This window comes from Odocoileus virginianus, chromosome 9 (assembly GCF_023699985.2).
Source record: "Odocoileus virginianus isolate 20LAN1187 ecotype Illinois chromosome 9, Ovbor_1.2, whole genome shotgun sequence".
NCBI classification, from domain to species: domain Eukaryota; kingdom Metazoa; phylum Chordata; class Mammalia; order Artiodactyla; family Cervidae; genus Odocoileus; species Odocoileus virginianus.
In genome coordinates this window covers 54,005,068-54,030,694 of record NC_069682.1, presented here as the reverse complement: position 1 = coordinate 54,030,694, position 25,627 = coordinate 54,005,068, and the positions used below count along the sequence as shown (strand labels likewise).

Below are 25,627 nucleotides of genomic sequence, written 5' to 3'. Positions count from 1 at the left end.
TGAAAATCTTTCTGTTTTATGTCTCTATTAAAGGCCAATATATCTCTTTATGGAAATGGTTCCTGCAAGGGGAGGGGTGAGTGCCTGAGAAAAAGGTCTGAGTACAATTTATAACAAAAGTACAATATTAGAAAGATTGCCATAAATCATGCTTCAGTAGATTTAACTATCACATCTTTCACAAGTAAAAAAAATGGGGCTATATTTGCAGCAACTCCAAGTAGAACATAAATTTAAATGATGTATTTGTGCTATTCACTGATAGGAGACTAATCTTACGTTAATATATTTTCTTCCTGTCAAGAGTTATTTACCTATGCACAATATTTCAGTTAAAAATAAAATATAAAACCATAAACTATATTTTATGGGAAAGCATGACGGAAGCCAAATACGCAAATCTATTGAAGACGTAAAAGCTTCTAGTAAAGTACTTTATTTTTGGAGAGGAGGTAACTGGGGGTCAAATAATATCATCAGTAATAGACAAAACAAACTGCTGCCAGACAGTCTGATGTCAGGGAGGGAGCCACCTGGTTCTACAGACTTTGCACAGACTTCCTGATCCGGCATGTAGGGGCACAGAAGCACAGTGCCTGCTGGGTCACCTGGAACTAGTGCCCGTCTCAGGAGCAGTCCCTGTGACCACAGATGGTAAAGGGGTCCTAGAGGACACAACATCAAAGTCTCAGAAACTTTTCCTCCCCAGGCAGGTATGACACCATCAGCTCCCCTTCAAGGTACGGTATGCAGCACATGCCAAGCTCGAAGTGACCAGCTTGCAGGGATCACAGATGGGTTAGTTCTGTTCTTGCAGCATGCTGAGGTCTGTAACGTTCCCCCGCTTTGGTTCTAGGGCAGCAAAAAAGGCAAGATCTTGGTTCTGGTCGGACTGCAAAGCCAGGACAGTTTCTTCAACAACTCCAAGATGAGGGTTACTGGCATTTCTAAGATACGCTAAAGAGAAAAGACCCAAAACTGAATCACAGGTGCCATGAACTGTGTTCTAAAACATATGTTGGTTTAGGTTGGGTTTTTTCTTTTTTAAAACCACATCTCAGGACAATAAACCATGTTTCATAAAGTCCTTTAAAGTGATAAAATTGCTTTAATGAAAGAGTACCTCCCAACTTGTAAACACAAACTTTTAAGAATAGGTAGGCATATTTTTAAAACTATGACTAAAAATCTTTTAATATTATCTTTTCTTCTCTCCAATACAAAAGAATTGGCAACTTAGAACACAGGAAGTGGAGGGCAGGTTGCTGGCAAGCTAGGGCAGAGGATGGGAGAGAAGAGGCAAGACAGGTGTATGCAGGGCAGAATTTAAGACATTTGCCTGTACCCTTGGTGTAGAATTGAACTATCTTATGTTAGGCTCTGTTCAGGCTTAAAATCTGACTGACAACAAAATTAACACCATTAAAACCCAATCATAGTTAATGCTTAAATTGACTTCAAGTCAATCTCTATGTCATAGCTTAAAACTCATAAAAGTTTCTCTCATTTCTAGAAGACTATGTAATGTTTTGTATTTTAGCATGTGTTTAGTAAATATAAAACAGCTATCGAATTTTACTAGTCATTTTATAAGTAACATTTTATGCATAAAGTAGGGCTTCCCTGATGGCTCGGCAGGTAAAGAATCTGCCTGCAATGCAGGAGCACAGAAAATTCGGGTTTGATCCCTGGGTCGGGAAGATTCCCTGGAGTAGGAAATGGCCACCCATTCTAGTATTCTCCCTTGGCAAACCCCATGGATGGAGGAACCTGGAAGGCTACAGTCCATGGGGTTGCAAAGAGTGGGATATGACTGAGCACATGACACATACACATGCATAAAATATATCAATTTGTATAATTAATCTGAAGTATGCCATATCACACAATTTGCCACAGTTCCTGAAAGACAAAAGCCAGCTGCTGTCCAATGAAGTTTAAAATCTGTAAGCTCAGAAAACTGGCCCAAGTACCCTTTTTCCAATAGTATCAGCCTCAGAGCTTTGGCAAGCAAAACCCTCACGTTTGGCACAGGATCTGATATGAGGCTTAAAAGGCTGGGCAGTAAGTGTTCGACAGACTGGTCCGTGGGGATACACTCCTTGCTCGCTGATGAAAAGAAAGTCAGGGCCAAAAAGTGGACATTTTTCAATAGGGATCAGCACGGTTTTTCTTAAAACATACACTTCCGTGATTCCAAAGAAGTAATTTCAGGATTTTTTGTTCTGAGAAGTATGTGTGTGAATTTTTAAATCTCAACCACTGAATTTGTTTAGAAACACAGTTATCACTTTATAATTCATTGCCAAGCACTGGGGTCCAAGCGCTGTACCATCTGCTGGAGAAGGCAAAGGCTTTGGAGTCAGATGGGTCCAGGTTCAAAACCCAATCTGATCACTTACTGGCTTCGTGGCCATGAGTAAGTGGTTTTACCTTTCTGGGCCTCAGTTTCCTCATCTGTACAATGGAGCAGCAATGGGAATGCAGACATCCTTTCGGAGTCTAGCATGGCGCCAAAGTAAGGGTGAGGAACCTTCACGCCTGGCACTCGGCAGTCCTCAGGCTCTGAGGACAGGGGCCATGCCTGTCACGTGACGGTCAAACCCCAGACCCCAATCCATCTGTGCACAGGTAACAAATGCTGCTTCTGTGATAACCACCAGCATTCACTGCTGCTCTGCTTACAAAGAGTCTCACGTTTATGCTCACAGCCATTCTCACAGCCAGTCGTGGAAATCAGAGCAAGCCTAGTTTTACAGGTGAGTCCACTGTGATGGTGACACCCAAAGGTTCCTGACCCATAAGCAGGAGTGGGGTGGGGATTCTAAACCAGGAAAATGGGTTCTAAATCCTGAAGTTCCTCCCCCTACAGGGGAGCAACAGCAGCTGACATCTATGAGTGCCTTCCAGGTGCCTGGCACCATGCTGGGTAACATGGGCACATCTGCTCATCGAAGCCTCAGGACCACATTGGGAGGCAGGCCCGTGCCGCCAGAGCCCCGTCTCACAGAAGGCAGAGAGGCAGTGCAGGCGCAGAGAGGGGGCTTTGCCCAAGACCACTTGGCAGGGAATCAGGAGACTCAGGCTTCAGACTAAGCGATTTTGACTCCAAAGGTGGCCCCGCTAACCTCCAGGTTATGCTCTCTCCCCACCTTTAAATAATCCACATGACCCTTGGGAGGTTCTCTTGGCCGAGGGCCCTGTCCTTCTGTTTGTGTTCTTGTAGGGTTTTCTAAATCTTTAATGAAAGCAAAGACAAGAAAATTGGTTTTTCTTGGACAAAATTAGTTGGTCCCTTTTCCCTTTATTTCATCGTGGACTGTCTAAATCTAGGGGGAAAAAAGAATTTTAAAATATCTCTCATTTACCCTTTCTCCACAAAACAAGGTGCAGCGCTGACTTCTTCTTGATAAAAGCCCGGGTTGCCAGGCCTGTGGCTGGTGAATGTGGCACTAACTCTGCCCCATGTTTGCCCTTCTACAAGTAAATGGCCATGGTTCCCTTGTGATAAGCCCTGCGGGCCTGCGGTGGCCCCTCGTGCTTCAGTGGGGAAGGCGGGGGTGGTTCCCAGAGACAGAAAGGGGGGTCTGGGGCCAGGGTCAGGTGGAAGCCAATCCCAGCTTTTACGGCACTGCTGACGGCGCTGGGTGGCAGGCCCACGTATTCACCATGCTCCTCCCGCTCCCTCTGTGTCCCACAGGACGTGTGCATGAGGAAAAGTTAAAACTGTTAAGACAGCACTTTAGCAGAAAACCAACAACAAAAAAATCATGGTTTTATACTTCCTACGTGATCCTGAGCAAGTTACTTCACCTCTCTGGGCTTCAACTGCTCCAACTAAAACCAAACTGGATGTATATGGGCATGTCGAGCTCCACGCCTGGCGGACCTTCCTGTCAGCATCAGATGTGTTGGCGTTAGATGTAGGATGACAGGCCTGACACACACAGGCGGTCAAAGGTGGCAGCCATCATCCCAGCCAAACATAAACCTCACCCTCATTTCTCAGATGTTGTGTAGCGAGGGTGGGCTTCCCACGTGGCGCAGTGGTAAAGAACCCGCCTGCCAACGCAGGAGCTGCATGAGATGCAAGGAATGCAAGAGATCCCTGGGGCGGGAATATCCCCTGGAGGAGGAAATGGGAACCCACTCCAGTATTCTTGCCTGGAGAATTCCATGGACAGAGGAGCCTGCTGGGCTACAGTCCATGGGGTCGCAAAGAATATGACATGACTGAGCAACAATTAGAGAGGGCTCCCTGGGGACCTGAACTTGACCTCAAAGAGATGAAGTGGTCTCTGCCCTACTGCTCTGTTCCTCACTGCACCCACTCCCCACTTTCCCAGGAAGTAGGACTGGGCACGACTGGAGCAGGGTCTGGGCCTAGCCCCCACGCACTGGACAGCAGGTGCTGGGAGAGCAGGAGGTGGTTCCCATCCTGCTGCGGGATCAGATCACGCCCGGCACACAGTGGGTGCCCGGCCACTATCTACAGAGGACTGCGCTGAGTAGCTGGGGAACCCTGGGCAGGTTCTTTGCCTGACCAGGCTGTGTGATATGAGGGGGCCCGGTTCACTGATCCCCAAGCTTCTGGCTAGTCCTCCAAGGCTGGGATCCTTTGCTTGGTGCTGTGTGTTGACGTCACACAGGAAACATATGCACGCGCTGGATGCTCCCCCGGGACCCCTGCTAACCTGACAAATGAAAGCAAATGCTTGCCTTCTGAACCACTTAGAACAGTGCCGGAACCGTAGGATGAGTTCATGATGAAACAGAACCCCACTGCACTGTCATTGTTTGAATAGAACTTCAGCAGAATTGCCACCACCTGTGAAAAATATTAGAAGAGCAAATTTAAAATGCTGCCATCTACTTGAATTATGAATACTACTCTACATGGAAACGAGACGTTTTTATGTACCCTTCCACTTTTAAAATGAATTTATAAGCACGAGAGAAAGTAATTTTTGTCACAGTGATCATTAGAACACAGAGGAAAAAAGATGTTTAAATATATGGCATTACATACACACACACACATAAAACCCTTCATAAAAAACGGAATTTAAAAAAGGGAATGGCATTAGAAAAATACATTATTAATCTTAAAATTCCAAATCTGAGAAAATGTCCCCTTGCTAACTAAATCATTACCTTTCAGAACATGTCATTTTTATAACATTTTAACACCATCAGAGTACCTTAGTAAATGGATATTTTCAAGTGAGTGTTTTTTTTTTCCCCTCAGTGTTCAGCTGGTATAAGCTCACATAAAACAGAATCAGCTTTTCTTTGCTAGAGTCTGCTTACTAACCACTTTTCTTATAAAACCATGCTAGAGCATCAACCCAATTTATGTTTGAAAGAAAACACTAAGTCACTATTTAAAGAGCGTGATACATAAAGTAATTTACCTACAATTTTCATACTCAGGCACACAGTTAAACCAAAGAGCTAACTTACATATTAATAAAACTATAATACAGTTTCTAATTTCAAAATAAAAGCTGCTTTCACGAGTAAATGGACAAATTAAGCCCAAATAAAATACAGGAGTTAAAATGGAAGAAACATAAATATTCCTTTTTCTAAAAATCATAAACAGAAAAGGCCATGATTCCTGACTAATTTGAAGGAGATCCACCGAACCTCAGAAACTTGATCTACACAGAACTTTAAGGCAGTATGCATTAAATAATCATAAACATCATTGGGATTATGGAGTTCCAAAATCAGTATCAGCTGTCCGAAATTAAAAAGAAAAGAAATTATGAAATGCAAAATGTGAAAAACATTATTTATCTCCCTTTACTCTCATTTCATCTTATAGCTAAAAATAGCCGGGCCGGGAGATCAACGGAAGCAGAGGGGAAAATGGCTACGCAAAGAAAAGTGAAGAAAAACAAAGAAATCTTAATTCTTCATCTCTCTCAGGCACACAAATCAAACCAAAAGAAAATAAGTTAGGCTTTGTAAAACAGAGGTTGAAAAATTTATGAAAAGGGATTTAATCTTTCAACGTTAGGTTATCAGTTCGAAAACACATAAAACTTTTAAAAATCAGATAACGTAAAAATAGCCAGGACTCTGAAGTTCCCAAAGATCAGCAGATCAAGGGGAAAAGAAATGAGCTCTCCCGGTCGCCGCAGCCCTGGACGCTGCAGACTAAACGCTCTGCCGGTGCTCTCGGCTCCTGCGCTCGCACGAGGTCCGCTTGGGGAGAACCGAGCCGGGCTCCGCGCTCCCGGGAAAATTCATCACCCGCCGGTGGGCACAGGCCACCGCCAGGGAGCTCTCTCCAAGTGGGGAAGGGGCGAAGGGAACCGAAATAAACGGCATGATATCCACCCTGGCAAAGGAAAGGAAATGAAGGAGTGATTGCGTGGAAGTTAGAACCAGAAGCCAGGGGTGCCGATGAATACTTTCATATAAAAAAAAACAAAAAACCAAAAAGCACTGTTTTCAGAAAAATGATACGAGCATCGTGGGCACGGAACACAGAATTCATATCGGTGGGCTTCGGCTTCAATAACCACCGCACAGATGTTGGCGATAACGCCGTCGGGCGAGGCTAGTCAGCCCGGCCCGGCCCGGGAAACGGGTCCTCGCAGCCGGCACCGGCGCCAGCACCGGTTCCACACCGTGCCCGGCCTCGGTCCCCGGCCCCGGGAAGTGGATCAGCCGGTCCCCCGTCCCGACTCCATCCTCAGTCTCCGGCCCCCCGTTCCCGTTTCCTGACGGCCTCCGGCCCCGACCCCACCCGAAGTCTGGGTCCCCGAATTCCCATCGGCGCCCCCGACCCGGGGGAGACGGTTCAGACCAGTCCGAGGCGGACCGCGCCGAGTTCCCGCATCGGCCGCTAGAGGGCGCGATGCCTTCACGGAAAAAAACGTGGGCCTGTTTTTCTCAGAATATGCGCCGGGGACAAGGCATAATGACTGAAACCTCAATCTCTCAAATTAAGCATAATGATTAAGGATCACAGCAAAGAGAAAATCTTTTCGTTTGCCCCTGGCATCGGCCAGATCTTATCCCGAAGAGCTGCAAAAGCCTGATGGATTTCTACAGGGAAGACAATTATTTGAGAGATTTCTAGTTGAGGGCAAGAAAAATGAAAACAAGAGATTACTAAAATAAATCTTGATGAGGTGAAAACTAACACCCAAACAACACCACCACAAACAAATCTACTCAATACTGCGGAAAGCACATTCTGCACCCCGGGAAGGAGAATTATTTAAGGGGACGATTTCACTCTTCTGGAATCACTAAAACCTTGAACATTCCTCTTGCCGGCACACAATAGAGTTAAATAACTCCTTCACACACAAAATGATGTGCAGCTCTGAGCCACCTTGGGGGACGTTTTTATTCAATAATCACCTCATCTGGGTTAGACTTTCTCATCTCTCTCACTGTAGCATAATTTTCTTTAGGAGCTGAAGTGTATAAACCACGCTGTGTCCTTAAACAGAGGGTTACACTCAGAATGTTCAAGAAAGCTTTGGCAAAAACTGCTCCGATTAATAGGAGAATATTGAAGAGCGGGTGATTCATCTTTTATTTGGTTCGAATAAATTGCCTTATAGAACAGCAGAACACTCTAATTCCAAAGTGACTCTCGCCCTGTCTGCCTCTGAAAATGAATGTCTCCCCGGAGACTGTGGTATTTGTAACTTCGAGCTTTGGAATTCAGTTTATCCCTTAATAAAAACATAATCTCTTTATCCAGAAGAAGACTCTTATTGCTACTTTAGAAATCAATTATAAGGTAGGGAAATTAAGAATTATTCCATCTAATTTGCCTTCTCATATCCCCGAACAGGTTTTACTTACTCTGCTAGTTCATATGGAAACCTCCAATTCCTGCTGTTATCGGTCACTACAAATTCTTGAAGCTGATAAAGATATTCTCTTCTCGTCTTCATGAAGCAACTAGTTTTTAAAAATTTACACATAAATAAGAATATATAATCCTCCAGAATGCCCCCCAATCCTCTGTTTTATTATAAACTTCAGGTTATGCATCTGTCCCTGGCCATAGCCGAGTGTCTCCCTGACGCCTGTGTCTCCATCACCCAGAGTGGCTGTGAATTAGCTTTGCTGTGAACACACGGACAGTGCCTCCCTGACTGCTTCCAACCCTTCTCCCCTGTTTCATGTATGTGCTTATGTGTTTCTACACGCCCTCCACTCTTCCATCTTTCACAATTTCCTGCCTGAAAAAAAAAAACAACAGGCCTGTGTGTGCTCGGGAGATAATGCCAGGCTGCTGCCTGGGGAGGAGGCACTGCTTGCGCGCGCTGTGCCCACACCAGCCAAGCAGCAGGCGCCCAGCTCTGTCAAGGGCAGCTCCCGGTCGTCTGGATGCGACTAATTAGTTTCTTGAGGTCATTTTTAAACTCTCAGTTTTACACTCATCATTCCTTTAGGAGGGGAGAAAAAAAAGGCAAGGAGGCAATCAGCACCATCTTGCAAGAAAAAGCTCTTCATGCAGAACTGAGATTGGATTTCAGCCGGGCTCTTCCCTTAGATGACCCTGAGCAAGGCACATGCCGCCCGGGAGCTCAGCTTCTCCTTTCCCGGAGTGTAATTCTCCATGGCATTAGAACTCTAAGGGACAGGGAGATTAGGAGGAAAGACAGAAAAATATTTACCCATCACTGAAACATATGGATGATATGTTTCAACTGAAGAAACCCAGACAGTTGCTTTCTTTTTTAAACTGATATTATACATACCCAATACAATTTTTAAAAATTGTATTGAATAGGGGAGGTTTGTTTTTTGTTTTAACCCTTCTCCCTACCTTTAGAAAGTCATACAGGTGTTTGAGGACTCCTATTTGTACTCCATCCAGGTCCTTTAGAAATCCGTTGAAGACGGGTAGCAGGTGGGCTGCTGTTAACTGATCCCCAAGGATCACAGCAAGCTCATGGAAGAAGGCCAGGGTGCGCTGGACCTTCCATTTGGCAGACCGCAGAAGGCAAGCAGAACTCAGCGTTATCAAGAGCGTAGGTGGCATTTCTGGAGCAAAACTGATACTGCCAGGTGCTGACCACTTAAAGCTCTATTTCATCAGAGGCCAGTAAACATGTCAACTTTGGCCACAAAAAGCACAGGTCAGTGGGCCTGGCCGCGGCTTCCCCGTCTCCTAATTAGCTGTTCTGTGCCAGCCTCTGCAAAGGCTCCTTTTACCTGCACGTCGGAGGCCAGCGTCTTATGCGTATCTTTCAGGCAGTGCCAATTCTGCCGGCCCAGGGTGAGTGCCACCCCCGGGGAGGCTGCAGGCGCAGTGTTTGGCTATGTTGGTATTGACGGTCTGCGCTCGAGCTGGGTCAGTCATGGACACATACTGATCTAGCAGGGGCTGAGGTATTATGTCCTGGGAAATGGGAGAGAAAGGAAACCATCATGCTTGCAGGAGAGACGGATGTCCTGGGAAATGGGAGAGAAAGGAAACCATCATGCTTGCAGGAGAGACGGACATTACTCATGAAAGACAAGGTGGTTGGAACTAGTCTAGAACATCAACATCTGGTTAGACTGGTCCAGGCAGCTCTGGAGAATGCAAACGCTCTCCTCCTATAGCTGCCCCAGTCCCTATGGCTTGAGGCCCTCACTCTGCTCACTACTACCTTTTCCCAATGGATGGAACGCTGCCTTCTTAAGACATTACCCACTAACCTTTTCTCTACTAGGACAATGGGATTCAGTGATTAAAAACCTTTAAGAGAACTTCTATAGCACAAGAAACTAAACCACGAGATAGAACAAGACCAAACATGGTTCAACAAAAGAAGTTGTCAAAAGTTTTCAGACCAAAAAAAAAGGACTTAAATGGTTTGTATAAATAGACATTAAACATTAATGTATACATGTCAAATTCTTTTCTCATACTTCATTTTGTTTTATTAAGATACCATTCTAGATTGTTCGGAATACTTTAAATACTACTTGAGAATTTACTTTTTTCTGGTTGGAGAGGAAATATTAGCAACACAGATTATGAACTAAGATATGTCATTAATATTGATGGAAGAAAAACATTTGGCTCCAACAGCCGTTCTTAAATTTAACTTCCAGATAATGTAAAATGTTGAGTTGCTTTTCTTGTCAAGGAACAAACCTGTAATTTAGATTTATTCTCTTCAAAGGGACTGGAGCCATGGCTCTGATCAGTCTCCCAGAGGTCCCTCATCCCACTGCTGGGTTCGCCTGGATCCTGCAGAGTAGAGTGGGCAGGTTAGCAACACAGTCCAAAGGAGGAAGCCATCCTACTGCTCCCCCTTCAAAGAACCCTCTTTCAGGGCCAGAAATTACTTCTGCAAACCAAGGCCAGAGCTCCCCCTGAAGTCAGTGGCATTTCTCTAGATGCAAAAAAATACATTTGCAAGCTTATATTTGATATCGCACAGGTCACTCATGCAGATGCATCTTACATTCAAGGCTGCTTGAGGCTCTTACAAAAGACAGGCTCCCATTGGTGGGTACCAACCACCTGAGTTTGCATTTACCCTTCTTTAAGCCCCAGGATCCCTGGTATGGTTAACTGATAAACAGTCACATGTTTAAAGCATAGACCACTCCAGAAGGCAGAGCAAGGTTTGCAGGAAATGGGTGACCAGCACCCCCAGCGTTTCTCAGGAATGGGAGAGTGCCTCCCGGCTGGACTCCAGAGAGAGAGGGTGGACAGGGAAGGGGAGGGCCCATTTAATCTGAGTGAAAAGACACGGCTGATAAAAGAGTATTTACTTAGGAAATTGTTCTCAATTTTCACATGTACAAATACCTCTAATGTTTGCTGATGAACCTTTACATTAGGTTAACAATTAAAATGAGCAGGACCGTCCGGTGGTGACATATTGGTCTCTGATCATTGATTAACTGAGATGGACCTGACCTTCTCCTTCAACCATAACATGGATTTTCCTACTTGCACTTGAAATGTCATACTGTCGACTAGCTTAATGGATTCTGACAAATCAGCTCAATATATGATCCGGGAAAGTCGATTAATACACCGATAGATGCTTCGCTTGCTCTGAGGCATGCTACCAGAACCTTCAGTTCCCAAGGTTTTCACTGAAATGTACTGCTCATTTTAATAGAGGAACATGATAAAACAGAAATATTTTGATGTGATAACCTAAGACCTCAATTTCTCCAAGTTAATAAATTCAGAGAGATTAATAAATAATAGATCATTTCTCTTCCTCCAGGAATTAATTTTATTCCCAAGTCTTCAGTGCCATCATTACATGCAGAACTGACTCCCGGAGCCAAGTTAAGGTTTAAGTAAACCACCCCAAGTCAAGGCAACCCCAGAAGCAGCTGGGAGGTCATTTCCCCAGAAAATCACTGGGCAGTCAAAAGAGATAAGTGGGAAGAACAAGACCCTCTTTCCCCCGGACAGCTCTGGATTGAGTTGGCACACAAAGATGGTAGAGTGGGAGCTGGACCAGGGTCAACACAAGGGCCGAGGGGACCAGTCTCCCAGCTTCACCTCCTCTTCTGCCTCATTGCTTAAGCTCTTTGAGGTTTTTTTGTTTGTTTGTTTTCTTCTTTTGCAACTAGAAGCATCCTGACTGACCCCTTAGGAAACTAAAAGTCAAGTTCAAGCTGCCTGACATACCTCACGATAAACCACAAGCCCAACTATGCAGACCCTTCGAGATCCTTCACTCAAGAGCACCAGCTTGGAAGTATCTGTTCTTTCTTTTCTGTTTTCGTGTCCATGTATGACAAAGAAGCCCAAAGAGTACCACATCTCCCACCAAGGTAAACCTGACCACATCTTTCCACTTAACACAGATGGTTTTTATACTCCAGGCAACAAGGGTAACAATGTGAGCTTTCTTGCCTATTTTTTGAAACAAATCAGCAAAACAGGATATCATCTCATCCCTTACTAGTCAAAGGCAACCTTAATGAACTCTTAAACATTTAGGATTTGGACCATTTTCATTCATCTTTTGTTTTGCTTTACTGGAGTGGACCAAGGGGATAAGGGGAGGTGATAAGTTAGTTTAATCATGAAAACCAAAATATAAACTGTGAGAATGGACAGACGATTGGTACTCTGGCCCTGGAGACCACAATTTTGAAGATTCCCCATCACAGCACATAAAAATGAAAGGATGCCAACACACCATGACACTATGAGCACAGAGTCCTTGCTGATTTTAATTCGATAGTCTTACCGTTATCTGGGAAGGACTCCAAGAGGGTCCGTGTGCAAACTTAGTAGGAATTAGCAAGGCATCAGAGCCTCTAACCACAAGCAAGCTGGAAAGCTGGAGAAACTTAAGGTGACAAAGAAACCATAGGATATTGCTTACATGCAGAATCTAAACAAAAAGGTACAAATGAACCTCTTTACAAAACAGAAGTAGAGTCATGGATGTAGAAAACAAACATGGCTACCAGGAGACAAGGCAGGGGAAGGGGTGAATTGGGAGACAGGTTGATATATACACACTAATATAGATAACTAATCAGGATCTGCTGTGTAACACAGGGAACTCGACTCAATACTCTCTAATGGCCTTCTTAGGAAAAGAATCTAAAAACTAGTGGATACGTGTATATGTTAAACATTTACTTTGCTGTACATCTGAAACTAACACACTGCACATCAACTATGCTAGTTGCTCATTCACGTCCAACTCTTTGTGACCCTCATGGACTGTAGCCCACCAGACCCCTCTGTCCATGGAATTCTCCAGGCAAGAATACTGAAGTAGGTTGCCTTCTCCAGGGGATCTTCACAACCCAGGAATCGAACCTGGGTCTCCTGCATTGCAGGCAGACTCTTTACCGCCTGAGCTACCAGGGAAGCCCACATCAACTATAGTCCAATAAAAAAAAATTTTTTTTTTTTAAAGAAAGAAGTGCTGGCCTTCCTCCTTGCCCCAGACGTGGAGTCCAGGTCTCACTGGGGCTGGCTCCAGACTAGAGGAGAAAAAGTGACGAGCTACTGGCTTTTCAAAATCTTTCCTCCAAGAAACAGCATCCACCACTCCATCCGGAGCAGCCAGGTGTGAGAGGAGGCCCGCAGGACAGCCTGGAGGTGACACACAGCTTGAAGGCCGCTGTCAACTTTATATTCCAGGAGTTGCATGAACTCACCTCCTCTCATCACTGAAAGATGTGAATGTTGGTCAGCAGTGAGGTGGAGCCTTTAGACATTTAATTCCCCCCAAAGAAGCAGGTCTCGTCATCTCTGGGGAGGGGGGAAGGCACTTTTTGGTCTCCCACCTCTGTTTCGTGGAGGAGAGTCAGTGTTATCAATCACCCCATTGATTGGTTGTCTAGTTATCCAACACATGACCTTAAGAATAAAATTAAATTTGCCATTTATCATCTCTGCCAGGATATATTAATAAAAGAAAATGCGGCTTTGTGATTTCTGTCACATCCTCGGTGACAGAGGGACAGGGCAGAGACTTACTGTGCTTGCTAATATCCTGGCTGCGGAGAGCTCGCCCCATGGTGGTGAGGTCAGCCGGGGGCCCTGGCTGTCAGGGGCAGGGATGGGACCTGGCATGGACACGTCACTTGGCCCTTCTCTTAGCTGGTGCTAGGCCTTGTTCACAGAGCACGCTGGGCAGCTCTCAGTGCAGCTGAACTTGAGCTGCGAGAAGAGAAGTTTCGAGAATTTCAGTAACTGGATTTGGCTTTACAACAAGACAGGCTGGCTGCAAACGCACTGCACAGCACAGCACCCCCACCCTGCCCCCTGGGCCCTCGCACGAGCTCTCGCCGAGATGCTGATGTCTACAGACATTAACTTTATTCCAGCTAAACACCAGCCATGCACGAGCATCAAACCTGAAGTCGAAAAACCTCAACTGGGAAAATCAGAGTTTAACTTCATCACCTTTCACAGAAAGACAACACAGTGTCCTGAACAGCGCTGTCCGGGAGGCCCAGAAGCACGGTGGGCAGGGGTCCCCCATTTATAAAGTGGACAGCTGCTGGCGCTGCCACACACACATGCGTGAGCTGAGGCGATCTTCATGGATGAGTGAAGACCTCGCTCCCGAGCCCTAGGGCTACTCACTCTTTCTGTCCACGACTCGACAACCTGAGACTCTCCTAACAGTGAAGATGACATATTTCATGTGCCTTTCTATAAAAACAAACTCATGTTTCCAAGGCCCCAGCCTCCACACACATTGCACTGCCTGCATCCTGTTTTCTACTAGTCAAATCCCAGAGAGTCACTGAAAATATTTGGAGCTTGCAAAGACCATACCCTGCCATGGCTAGGGCACGAATCCCCAAAGTGGGGTTTCCTTCTGAATCTTTGGGGGTCCCAGATCCCTTTGAGCACTGATGAAAGTTGTGGGTCCTTTCTCACAAAGAGATTAAGTCCGCATCTGCATGCAGGATTTCACAAATGCTTTGGGGAAACTGGAAGAAACCTCTGAAGTCATCCCTGACTTCTCGGAATGGTGGAGTCCTGGCCATTGCCTAAAGCCCGCCTCACATGTCAGCTGCTCCGCCAGGTCTTCTCCCAGACCCTTCCTCTGCCCCCAGGAGGGACGGCTTCCTGGCCTGTGCACCCACCCCTGCCCCAGTCCCTGACACTCCCTACGCAGGGGATTGTTTCCACAATCCCCTCAACCAGAACATGAGGGCCTCCTGTGTCTGCTTGTCATCACCACCCCAGTACCCAGTCCAGGTCCAGGCACTGAATAACTCAGCTTTAGAAATGCATTTTCCAAAAACAGACCTTTGTCTATAACTATTAGGAGCGATATGTTACATGTGCTTGATCCTTCAGCAAATGCTGAGTTAATTTCCTTTATGAATTTAAAGACACAGAATAATCACAGGGCTAACTGGATTTTCACATTTCCTTTCCCGAAAGGCTTCACAAATCTTTGCCTGGCAACAGCAGCAAGTGTTGTTTTTTTTTCCAGTTTCCCCAACTCAGGGAAGAATACAAATCTAGCCGTGTTTAGAGAAAGAAGAGGCGTGATGATGGATATGGACCGCAGGGCCTGGCTCCCAGATCAGACACTCTGTGGGAACACTAGTCACAGCATGAAAAATACCCCAGAGAAGAAGTTGTACTTTTCCTGGCTGCACAAAGGCAAACATCAGGTTTAGGTGAGGGCTGAGTTAACAGGCTCTGAAAGGAGCACTGTCCTTAGCTGTTCATAACTAGAAAGGGCATTGTCACACAGGAAGTGACAGAACCGGGTCCAAGGAGCTAATGAAATTTCCACTGCTTAGGACGTGCCTGAGAACTGCCTGCTTTTACCTGAAAGCTGGCTCCAGTTTTGCACACATGGCTGAAAAGCAAGGAGGTGAAACCCCTGCTGGGACCCGCACAGTGGGATCCCCGGGATGACGGCAATGGGGAAAGACTGAGCCAGGCTCCCCCTGCACGCCCCCCCGGGTGGACACAAGGGAGCGCATATACAGAGAAAAATGCTGTTTTCTCTCATCACGATGGACAACAGTTATCTTGAATGCCTGAATCATTCATCATGTGCTCTTGCAAGCTATCCAGAACTCTGGATCCCACTCCTGGCCACATAGCCCCTATGCATGGCCCCGGGTGAAATCCCGCCTTCCTCCTATGGCCAGCCTCATTCAGCAGCAGCTCTAAGTCCTTGCTTGTGTCAGGGAGAGGAGTTCGCCAATAAAGAAAATTATTGAAAGCATCCTCAGGACACACTGCGCGGGCCCACGAATCCAGTCAAGGATGGCCACAGATGGGGAGGTCATTAACACTGGGGAGCTTTGTGGCCTCTGGGGGAAGCCTGGTCAGCTCAGCTCCAGCCAAGACAGAGTCTTCTACCAGGTTCTCCACCAGGCCACCGGAGGGGCTACTGACACGTGGGAAGGTGTTGGTGTCTATGGATGGGCCTTCTCTAGGCAGAGCTGGCTCTCTCTGGCCTGGCTGTGCTGAACTAGGTTAAAATGGGGGAAGCAAGTTTTTAGTGCTATACAACAGACTGGAGATTGAGGGCATGAGGAAAAAGGGGTGGCAGAGGATGAGATGGTTGGACGGCATCATCGACTTAATGGACATGAGTTTGAGCAAACTCCAGGAGATAGTGAGGGACAGGGAAGCCTGGTGTGCTGCAGTCCATGGGGTCGCGAAGAACTGGACACGACTGAACTACTGAACAACAAACAACAACAATAGACTGGAAGGAAAATGGGAAAAGGTGAGGTCCACATCCTTGCAAGCCAGTCCTCCCCGTCTACCTGGAGACCCAACCTCTCAGGTCTCCTGGGGCCAGAAGATACTAACCTCACAGGGGACGAGAGGCCCAGTCAGTACCCTCAGATCTGCTGGGGCGGGGGGTACTTTGTGCACTGAAAAAGGCATAAGAGGGTGCAGCCAACCCCTCCACCATGCCCAAGTGGTGCAATGAGCCCTGGCTTTGGTGCGCTGGCACCCCTTGGCATGGCAAGACTTCTTGCACTTACTGCTCATCAGTCCCTCCACCAGGGGGCAGGCATTAGAAAATAAAATGTGCTGGACCCAAAGGCCTGGCTACTCGCGAGCCAGTTGGAAAGTCTTGATGAGGAAGACGTGGTGCCCCAGGCCTGACCTTCAGCAAGAACTCTGAATTTTGGTGAAGAAAGGTAGAGGGAAGGATCCACCACTCTTACAGAGCATCCATACCCCCTGAGATGTGAATTACCTCCTCTCACACTGCTAAGTAACATTAACACTGGAGAGATGCTTGTGAACCATCTTGAATGGTCTGCTTAGAGTGTACCTGTCATCTTCAGAGGGAAGACCATTAAAAAAAAAAAAAAAACAAGATCAATCACTAGAACATACAAGAAATACAGTGTAGGGCCGACAAACAGTGGGTCAGGAATGTCACCTTCATGTGCATGTAAAATCCTATGGCACAAAAGTCTATTTGGGAAACTTCACATTTTCCCTGTGTGAATTGTCCAAAGAACTTCATTAATCAAATGGTAAAAGAAAATTTTCTTTATAGGTTATTTAATCACTACTCTCAATGAATATTTTATCTAAATTTAGGAGACAGTAGCTTCATTATTTATAACCCAGTAGTCATGTTTCAAAATCATTATTGCAATTACTTTTTGCTTCTTTACATAATTAAAGCTCTAATATTCCATCTTGCCCAGAAGGTCACTGTTACTAAAACTCCAGACGAGATAATTGCTAGAATTTTAGGTGGACGCTTGAGGTGAAGCGGGGACCCTGATAATTATCCGGCTGAAACTCACCAGGCAGAGGCTGTGTCCCCACAGCTGCCTGCACTTAGTAGCCCAGGCTGATGTCCGAGTCCAAACCCGGAGCTGGTGGTCAGATGTTCAAGGTACCATCTTCCTGAATATAAAGGCCAGCCCTGGAGGGGTTGGCAAAGGTGGAGATGAAGGGGCCCAGGGACAGAAGGCAGCCTGGAGAACCTGAAACCAGAGAGAAGGGCTCAGTAGGTACAGGGTCTGATTCACTTGATTCCAGGTGGGACAGATGGCTAGCCACCAGACAGCTCGCTGTCAACCGAATCATGTCTCAGCAGGTGCATTGCTTTCTAAAAGCAGTCCCTAAGTTCCAAATAAACTGTTTTTCAATAGAAAATCAGGAAAAAAAAATGTAGTACCATCAGGTAGCTTGTATGCTTCCAGAATATTAATTCCATATCAAATAATTCCAGACTTTGTAAAGCATGTGAACAGCGCTTATTAATCACTGTGGGCATGTTTATGACTATAACAGAAAAGGTAACTTGGCAGTTAGTTTTCTCCTCCTCATTTTCATTTCTGGAATATTTGTTTGCTACCAACGCTCCAGGCTTCTGAGATTTCAGGTCCCCTAATAATCCTCACAAAGTCTAAATAAGCTGGCCCATTACTGAAAAGACACAGGACACAGTGACAAGTCCGGAGGCCACGCCGAGGCCCCAGAGTGGCCACACTCACCCATCGGCAGGGGTCACTGATCAGTGTGATGAAAAGGGGCCAGAGCTTGGCCCTGCAGACCTCAGGGGACGTGTTGTGGGCCACGGCCAGGAAGCACTCAGCACAAGCTTTCCGCATCCCCCATACACTGTCCGTGCAGAACCCAAAAACCTTAGGGGGCCTACCAAAGCAAACAGAACCATGCTGCTCAGACTCAGCCATCCTGAGCAAGGGCGGGCCTGACTTAGTGATGCCGTGGAGGCAGAGCTGTAAGTCAAGGGCGCAGAAAAGGGAACCAGATATGAGTTCAAAAGAAAGCGTCTGAAACAAACAGAAATAACAAGAAGTAACTTCCTTTACCCCTTAATCCTAGCAAATGACCTGGTTAAATCCAAGAAGATAAATACAGAAAACCTCCCAAAGGCTGAATGACTGGTATCTGTTATGTGAATTGTAGAGAAGAATTGTGGATGACTTTGAAATTCTGGATTCCCCAAGGAGCACACCCATCAAAGTAAGATGGTCTTTGGGGATGTTTTATTCCTAAGTCAAAGTGTTAGTCGCTCAGTCATGTCTGACTCCTTGCAACCCCCATGGACTATAGCCCACCAGGCTCCTCTGTCCATGGAATTTTATAGGCAAGAATACTGGAGTGGGTTGCCATTCCCTTCTCCAGGGGATCTTCCCCACCCAAGGATTAAACCCGGGTTTACCTGCATTGCAGGCAGATTTTTTTTTTTATGTCTGAGCCACAGTCTCCCTTTTAGTCATAGAGGGAAGACTCTCAAAACCTGATAGTAATGCAAACTGTTCCTATTCATAGAAGGCAAGCTGGGAGCCATAGAAGGCAAGCTGGGAGCGATGGAATGCAATGGGTTCCACATCACATCACCACCCTGGATATGGATGGTGGTGAGTCAATTTACAAGCTCACGTCGGTCCTCCTCAGTGTGACTGTGAACTTTTGGCACTTCAGTTAAGCTAGTTGTTGGATCTTACTGGTTCCTTCACTAATCGATGCATTCAATAAAAGCTCTGACCCGTGTTCATTTCATGTCTGTAGGGAGGTCATGATTACGACTTCTTTTTAAATTTACCCTTTAAAAATAAGGCTCTGTCTTTAATATCCTTAGGTAAAATAATCAGCCAAAATGCTTCACAAATAGAAACATATGATCGTGGAAATATCCACCTACAGAAGAATTAGTATGTTGGTCACTGCTCTTCTCCTGTCTACTATAGGAGATAACGTTGTGTGCTCATGGCAACAGCCCACTAAAAATTATTTCAGAATTATGTTGAATGGCTATAGTTTAAATAGAACAAAATGAGCTTCTAAACTTAAATTTAAAAACCAACTTAAAGATGATACTTTTTGAGGTTAAATTCAAACCATACAGGTATTACACCCTGTCACATAAAAGTGGCAAGTGCTTACTGAGCACAGTTCTCTGGGGACCTGGTGCTCGGTGGGCAGTGGAGAAACAGACCAACACAACTAGGTGAAGGGCCCCCATCAGTGACACTGTAAAGAGGAGTGTGAGGGACACACGAGTGTGAGGGACATAACCTGAACAGAATGCTACAGAATGCCGAGAAGGGAGAAACTAATTCTGACATAGCGGCGGGTGAGTCCAGACAAGGAAAAAGCAAATGCACCTGCAAGCTGGGTGTGAACTGTAAGCAGGGTCCCCCCAGACAGCGAAGCCTCTGGAAGGAGGTGGGTAGTAATGAGCAGGGGAGGTGGGGGAGAGAGGCGGTATGCGAGAGCAGAAAGCCTTGAGGCCCTGAAAAGCCCCCCAGCCAAAGGGTGACATGGTTCTCCACCCTGCTGTGCCAAGAATCACTGGGGACTTTATCAAAAATACCCCCTCTTTCGCCTTCCCCGTGATTTACATGCATGACCAATGGTTAGAGCAGCAATCAGACCTGAGGGAGGTGATGGAGGTGAGACAGGAAAGGCACCTGTGAAGGGACCTGGGCGGGGGGGGTAGGAAATGGGAATCTGGATTTTAATCTATAAACCAAGAAAAGTCCCACAGGTACTGAAGCCCAACAATGAGGTGGTGGACAGTGTTACAGAAAGAGCAGTAAGCAAGGAGCAGAGAGGGAGGCTTAGACAGCAAGAAGAGACTGGGGGAAGTGACCAGTGAGGAAGCAACAGCGGGAGCCCCCAGGAAAGAGGCGGGGGCTGCTCCTGCTCAACCCCGCAACCAGCCACCCGGAGATTAAGAGAAACCCTGGAGTCAAGAAACCTGAAACTGATGAATGCAAAATTGAGCTGCCGTTCCAAAGTAACAGGCTCATAAAGACAAAACTTTACCACTAATTTCAAAAGTGCCCTAAGATGTGCATCGGCAATGACAATTGGCAAAATGTCACGTACCAAAAACTGTTCAGGGCCTTCTTGTCTGGCAGCGTGACAAATACCACCAAAATTTGTAGCACTCACCTTAAAGAGGCAAAACACATGCTCATTATTCTCAGATTTCTTTTTGTCTTAACAAATTGTGAAAACCAACAAGCAGGAAGCTTGAGAGCAATTACTCCACTGGTCGGGCAGCTAACAAGCACTTACCAAGTCCGGCGCTCACTCGGCACCACCCAGGCGCCTTTGCTGCATCGGAAACAGAAGATTTAGAACAGGGCACCACACGCTAGGACGTTCTGGCTCCTAATTGTCTCAATACATAATGCATCTGGTTAGCAACAGAGCAAAAGAGACCCTTAACATTCTCTGCAAGGTAATGAGCCCTGTCTCCTCGGCTCTGCATCGTGTCATGAGGAGAGGCCATAGAGAAGATGAGCAGTTGCACAGCAAGGTGGAGGGGGAGGCTGCTGGGGATGGGGAGAGGGCTAGGGAGGCAATGCTTTCAGAAGGAAGACTCTGACAACCAAGCGACCAGCCATAAAAGGGGGGGCAGAGCAGGGAGTGCAGTCAGAAGGGACGGCTAACCTAAGAGGGTCCTAGAGCCCCTCAACCCAGACGGTGAGAGGCCCTGCATGCTGGCCCGGTGACTAAGCACAAGCCGACAGGTCTCAGCACAGGGCCCGAGTGGCCGGGAGAACTGGCAGCGGTATTCACTGTTGTCCTACACAGTTCACTCTGCCCGCGCTTTTCATCCAGACTGCATCTACTGAGGGAGTCCAGGCACTTTCAAGGAATTGATTTTGAATGTTTTAACTTTCTGAGTTTTGAAACCACATGCTCCCACCTTCCAAACTTGAAAGAGCTTCCCGTAGCCACACAGCTCACAGAATCGAGGGAACAGCAGGCGTTCAACTGTGCACTTGCTCAGCACTGACGACAGCTTGCAGATTATCTACAAATAACAAGAAAAAAACCTGGGTCACTTGAGATACCAAAGCACAGATCTCACATGGATCACTAACTAGATTCTGAAAGCTAATATTCAAAATATTGCCAGAATACCCTAGGAGTCAAAACAGAGAACACCTTCTTTTGCATTTTGTCAAGTTACATCAATAGAAGGCCAACAGTTTTCAAGTCTTACTCAGATTGTCTAAAGCCTGAGAGTGACCACTTACCAGATGCCTACTGTGTGCCCGACACATGCATGAACCACTTATATACATCCCCTCTTTCATGTTCCTCAAACCCTACAACATAAGTATCATTCATCTTCATTTTTCCAGACGAGGAAACTAATGCTCAAAGAGGGGAAGTCCTGTTACCCAAACCAAATATTGGTGAAGCGGGATATATAGGAATAGCTGGCTTGCAGGCCATCACCAAAGACTCACCAAACACTGGCAGGACTAAAAGGGAGCAGACCTTGGATACAACATGCCCTGCTGCTATCTTTCTGCCCAGGGCACCCCTCATTCTGCACCAGCATGCAGAGTAGCTGAACTTAAAGTAAAAGCTACCACTTAATTGGCTTGAGAAGTCAGAGAACAGAGACAGAGCTGACCAGAGTAGCTGGAAAGTGAGGAAGAAATCCTGGAAGAGAGCTAGAGAAGGGAAAGCCCCCACCTGCCTGAGATTAAATCTTATTCTAATTCTAACTCTCGGCTGATCTCGGCACCGTGTGGGCACTGGGGAGGGGGTAAGGTTCACAGAGTGAAGCGATAGCTGGAAGGCAGAAGGAGCTGTGTGGTTTCAGCTGCTGAGGGCTGAAGACAGAGCAGACTCTAGAACAAAGTCAACACTCTTCAGAGGAAAACCACAGAGTCCAGAGTTTCTGCACTGTTTCGTCAAGAAGACACATTAGATAATAAAAATTCATAGACATGAGAACAAGGGGAAATGTGACTTACGTTCAAGGAAAATCTCAGTCAGTAGAAACAAATCCATAGAAGATGCAGATGTTAGAAGTAGTGAGCTTTAAAAGGACTTTAAAGAGCTATTAACTAAAAGGAAAATACTCATAACAAATGAACAGATAGGAAATCTCATCAAAGAAATGGAAACTATAAAAAAAAATCAAGACTCTGACCAAAACACAGTAGCTTGGTCAGACAATGACAACAACATTCAATTAAAAATAACTAATTATGTGTTAACAGGAAAAAGTGACCCATAGTAAAGAAAAAAACAGTCAACAGAAATCAACACCAAGATGATCCAAATGTTGCAAGCACCAGACAAGGACTTTCAGAGAGCTTTTATAAATATATTCAAGGATTAAAATAAAATACAAGCATAAAGAACATACAGGGAATCTCTACATCATAGAGATATGTTAACTACAAAAAAGGTCAAAAATGGAAGCTCCAGCACTAAAAACCATAATAACTATGGTAAAACAGATGTAATGGAGAGGCCTAACAGCCTCTGGGAGGCTTTTGTCACCTTTCCGAGGTGACAAAAAGAGTCACTGAACTTAAAAAAGAGCAATGAAAATCACCAAATCTGAGCATTAGACAGAAAAATTTAAAAAATAAACAAAAACAGAAACTCAAACACCTAATGGGACAATATCAAGAGTGCCAACTTTATGTAATCCAAGTCCTGGACTGAAAGAAAAAAGAGTTTTAAAAAGCACTTAAAGGAACAATAGCCAAAAACTGCCCAAGTTAAGTGAAGGGCATCAACACACAAATCCAAGGAGTTTAAGAAACACAAAGCAAGATAAACACCCACTCTACAAAGACAAAGAGAACAATCTCAAGAGCTGACAGAGGAAAAAGGATCTTCTATACAGGATTATGGTATGAATGACAGCTGACCTCTCCAGAAGACAGCAAAATGGTATCATTAAAGTGCTGCAAGGAAAAATAAGAACAAACCTCAATTCTATATCCAGTAAAGATATCACTCAAAATTGAAGGCAAAAAAAAAAAGACATTTTCAGATGAAAACAGAGATTTTGTCAGCAGCCAACCAAACTAAAAACAGTACTAAAGTAAGTTCTTCAGGCTGAAGGGAAATGACATCAGATGGACACTCAGACCAAGGAAAGGAAACAAAAGCATCAAAAATGGTAAAACTGTGGGTATAAAAGGCTATGATTTTTTTTTTATTTTCTTACTTGCTCTAAAACTTAGAATTGTTCAAATCAAAAATTGTAATATCATATTACCAGGATTGTCATGTAATGTACATGTCATAATGTATGTGAAAACAATAGCACTGGGGGTAGGGGGTGGGGTGAGTAGAACTGTGTTGCTGCAAAGTACTATATTTTTTGAAAATTCTCAATAGAGAAATTAAAATGCAATACTACAAAAATAGTCAATTAGCCCAAGGAATGCAGAAAAAAATTAACAGAATAACAAACGAGACCAATGGAAAACAAAAAAAGTGGCAGAATTAAATTCAAATATATCAGTAATTACATTAAACATAAGTGGAATAAACACTCCAATTAAGAGGTAGGAACTATTAGAATGGATATAAATCAAGACCAAACTCTGTGTCAACAAAAGGAAGAACATTTTCAATGTAAAGACATATATAGACATATGAGTAAATAGATATAAAGTGATATACTATGATGGGCAGTAAGCATGAGAATCCTGGAGTAAGTTATATTAATCGTACTATCTCAGTGGACTGCAAGATACAGATTACTACCAGTGATAGAGAAAGTCACCTTTTAGTAAGAGTCAATACATGACAAAGACATTAACATTAAATGCATAGGTTTAAACCCTTAAAGTAGAAAAGAAGCTAGATTGAGAAAAATTAAGCTTTATCCTTAAGAAACTGGAAAACTACAAGCAAACTGAACTCAGGTAAGTAGAAGGAAAGAAATAATAAACAGCAGAAATTACCAATATCATAAATGGAAGGGATAATACTGCAGATCTTCCCAGGGAGTAAAGGAATAAGGGAATATTGTAAACAACTTTATCCCAATAAATTAACAACTCAGATGAAATTAATAAGTTCCTGAAAATATACAACTTACCCAATAACACAGATGAAATAACAGATGTGAACAGGCCATATCTGTGTTGAATCTGTCATCAAAAACCATCTCAGAAAACCCTAGAGCCAGAAGTTTTACTGGGGGATGCTAACAAATATTTAAGGGAAAAATAACACCAATCTTAAACAAAATCTTTCAGAAAACAGAAAAGCAGGGAATACTTCCCAACTCATTTTTTTGAAGCTGGAATAACCCTGATTCTAAAACCTGACAAAAACGTAATAGGAAAAGAAAATTGCCTACAATAGTCCTCTTGAATATAGATGTGAAAATCTCAACAAAATGTTAGCAAATAATGGAGAAGAGACACTTCACAGCAGAATGTCAGCTGGAATCATTGATGGATGCTAACAGGAGTGGGTGAAAGTTTGATAAACAACAAACTTGTGTGGCTGCAAAGTAACTCCCCTTATTACATTCAGGGGGGAAAAGAGGTGCAGAGGAACTTGGCAGACACTACCTCCGTCTACGTCACCAGAGTTCACATCACCAATATCAGGCTAAGCCGAAGTCCTGGGCCCCCTGATGTGACACACGAGAGCACAGCCCTACATTTCCCACCAGAAATGCCAAGGTGGACTCTACAGTTACCAGGAAACGTCAGAGGAGCCTAAACTGGGAGAGTGGTGTCTCAGATGGTAAAGAATCTGCCTGCAATGTGAGCGATGCAGGTTTGATCCCTGGGTCAGGCAGATTCCCTGGAAAAGGAAATGGCTACCCACTTCAGTATTCTTGCCTGGAAAATCCCATGAACAAAGGAGCCCAGCAGGCTACAGTCCATAGGGCTGCAAAGAGTCAGACATGACTGAACGACTAACACTTTTTTACTTTTTCTTCTTTCACCGGAAGCACTGCCCTGTCCCTTTCCCACACGTTCATGTTACAAAATTCAGAGAAAGGCTCCACATCCATCCCAGGCCCAAGGAGACAAAGGACGTGCAGCCATTCAGTACCAGGGGTGATCCTGGACAAACGACAACACTGGAACATGAACCACGGATGACGTATTAGTATTGCATCAGGGTTAAACTGCCTGATTTTGATTGATGTACTATGGATGTTTAAGAGAAAATTTCCCTGTTTTTAGGAAACATCCACTGAAGTATTTAGGAGTAAAGGGGCAACAGTATCTCCAATTTACTCTCAAGTGGCTCAGAAAAATATACACACATATGTGCATGTATATATGTGTGTGTATATATACACACACATACATATATATATAGAGAGAGGTGGGTGGGTGGGTGTGTGCACATGTGTAAAAAGAGAGGATGTGATTAAACAGAGATAAATATAAACCACGGGTGAAGTGGGAC

General features: G+C 44.9%; 1 long non-coding RNA gene across 17 annotated transcripts in view; it reads right to left on the bottom strand.

Annotated features, from left to right (window-relative positions):
- Nucleotides 1-420: 420 nt before the first annotated feature.
- Nucleotides 421-25,627, bottom strand: part of LOC110145045 (uncharacterized) — a 71,573-nt gene continuing 46,366 nt past the window's right edge. For 6 of the 17 annotated variants that reach the window (XR_011489573.1, XR_011489580.1, XR_011489567.1 and 3 more), the window contains 6 exons: nucleotides 17,239-21,236; nucleotides 10,130-10,225; nucleotides 8,810-9,385; nucleotides 7,837-8,613; nucleotides 4,695-4,828; nucleotides 421-957 (listed from right to left, as the gene is read on the bottom strand). This is a non-coding gene — a long non-coding RNA (uncharacterized lncRNA). Of the gene's footprint in view, nucleotides 958-4,694; nucleotides 4,829-7,836; nucleotides 8,614-8,809; nucleotides 9,386-10,129; nucleotides 10,226-13,453; nucleotides 13,637-17,238; nucleotides 21,237-25,627 lie in introns of all 17 variants that reach the window. The other 11 variants (XR_011489578.1, XR_011489581.1, XR_011489577.1 and 8 more) reach the window with 11 other exon arrangements.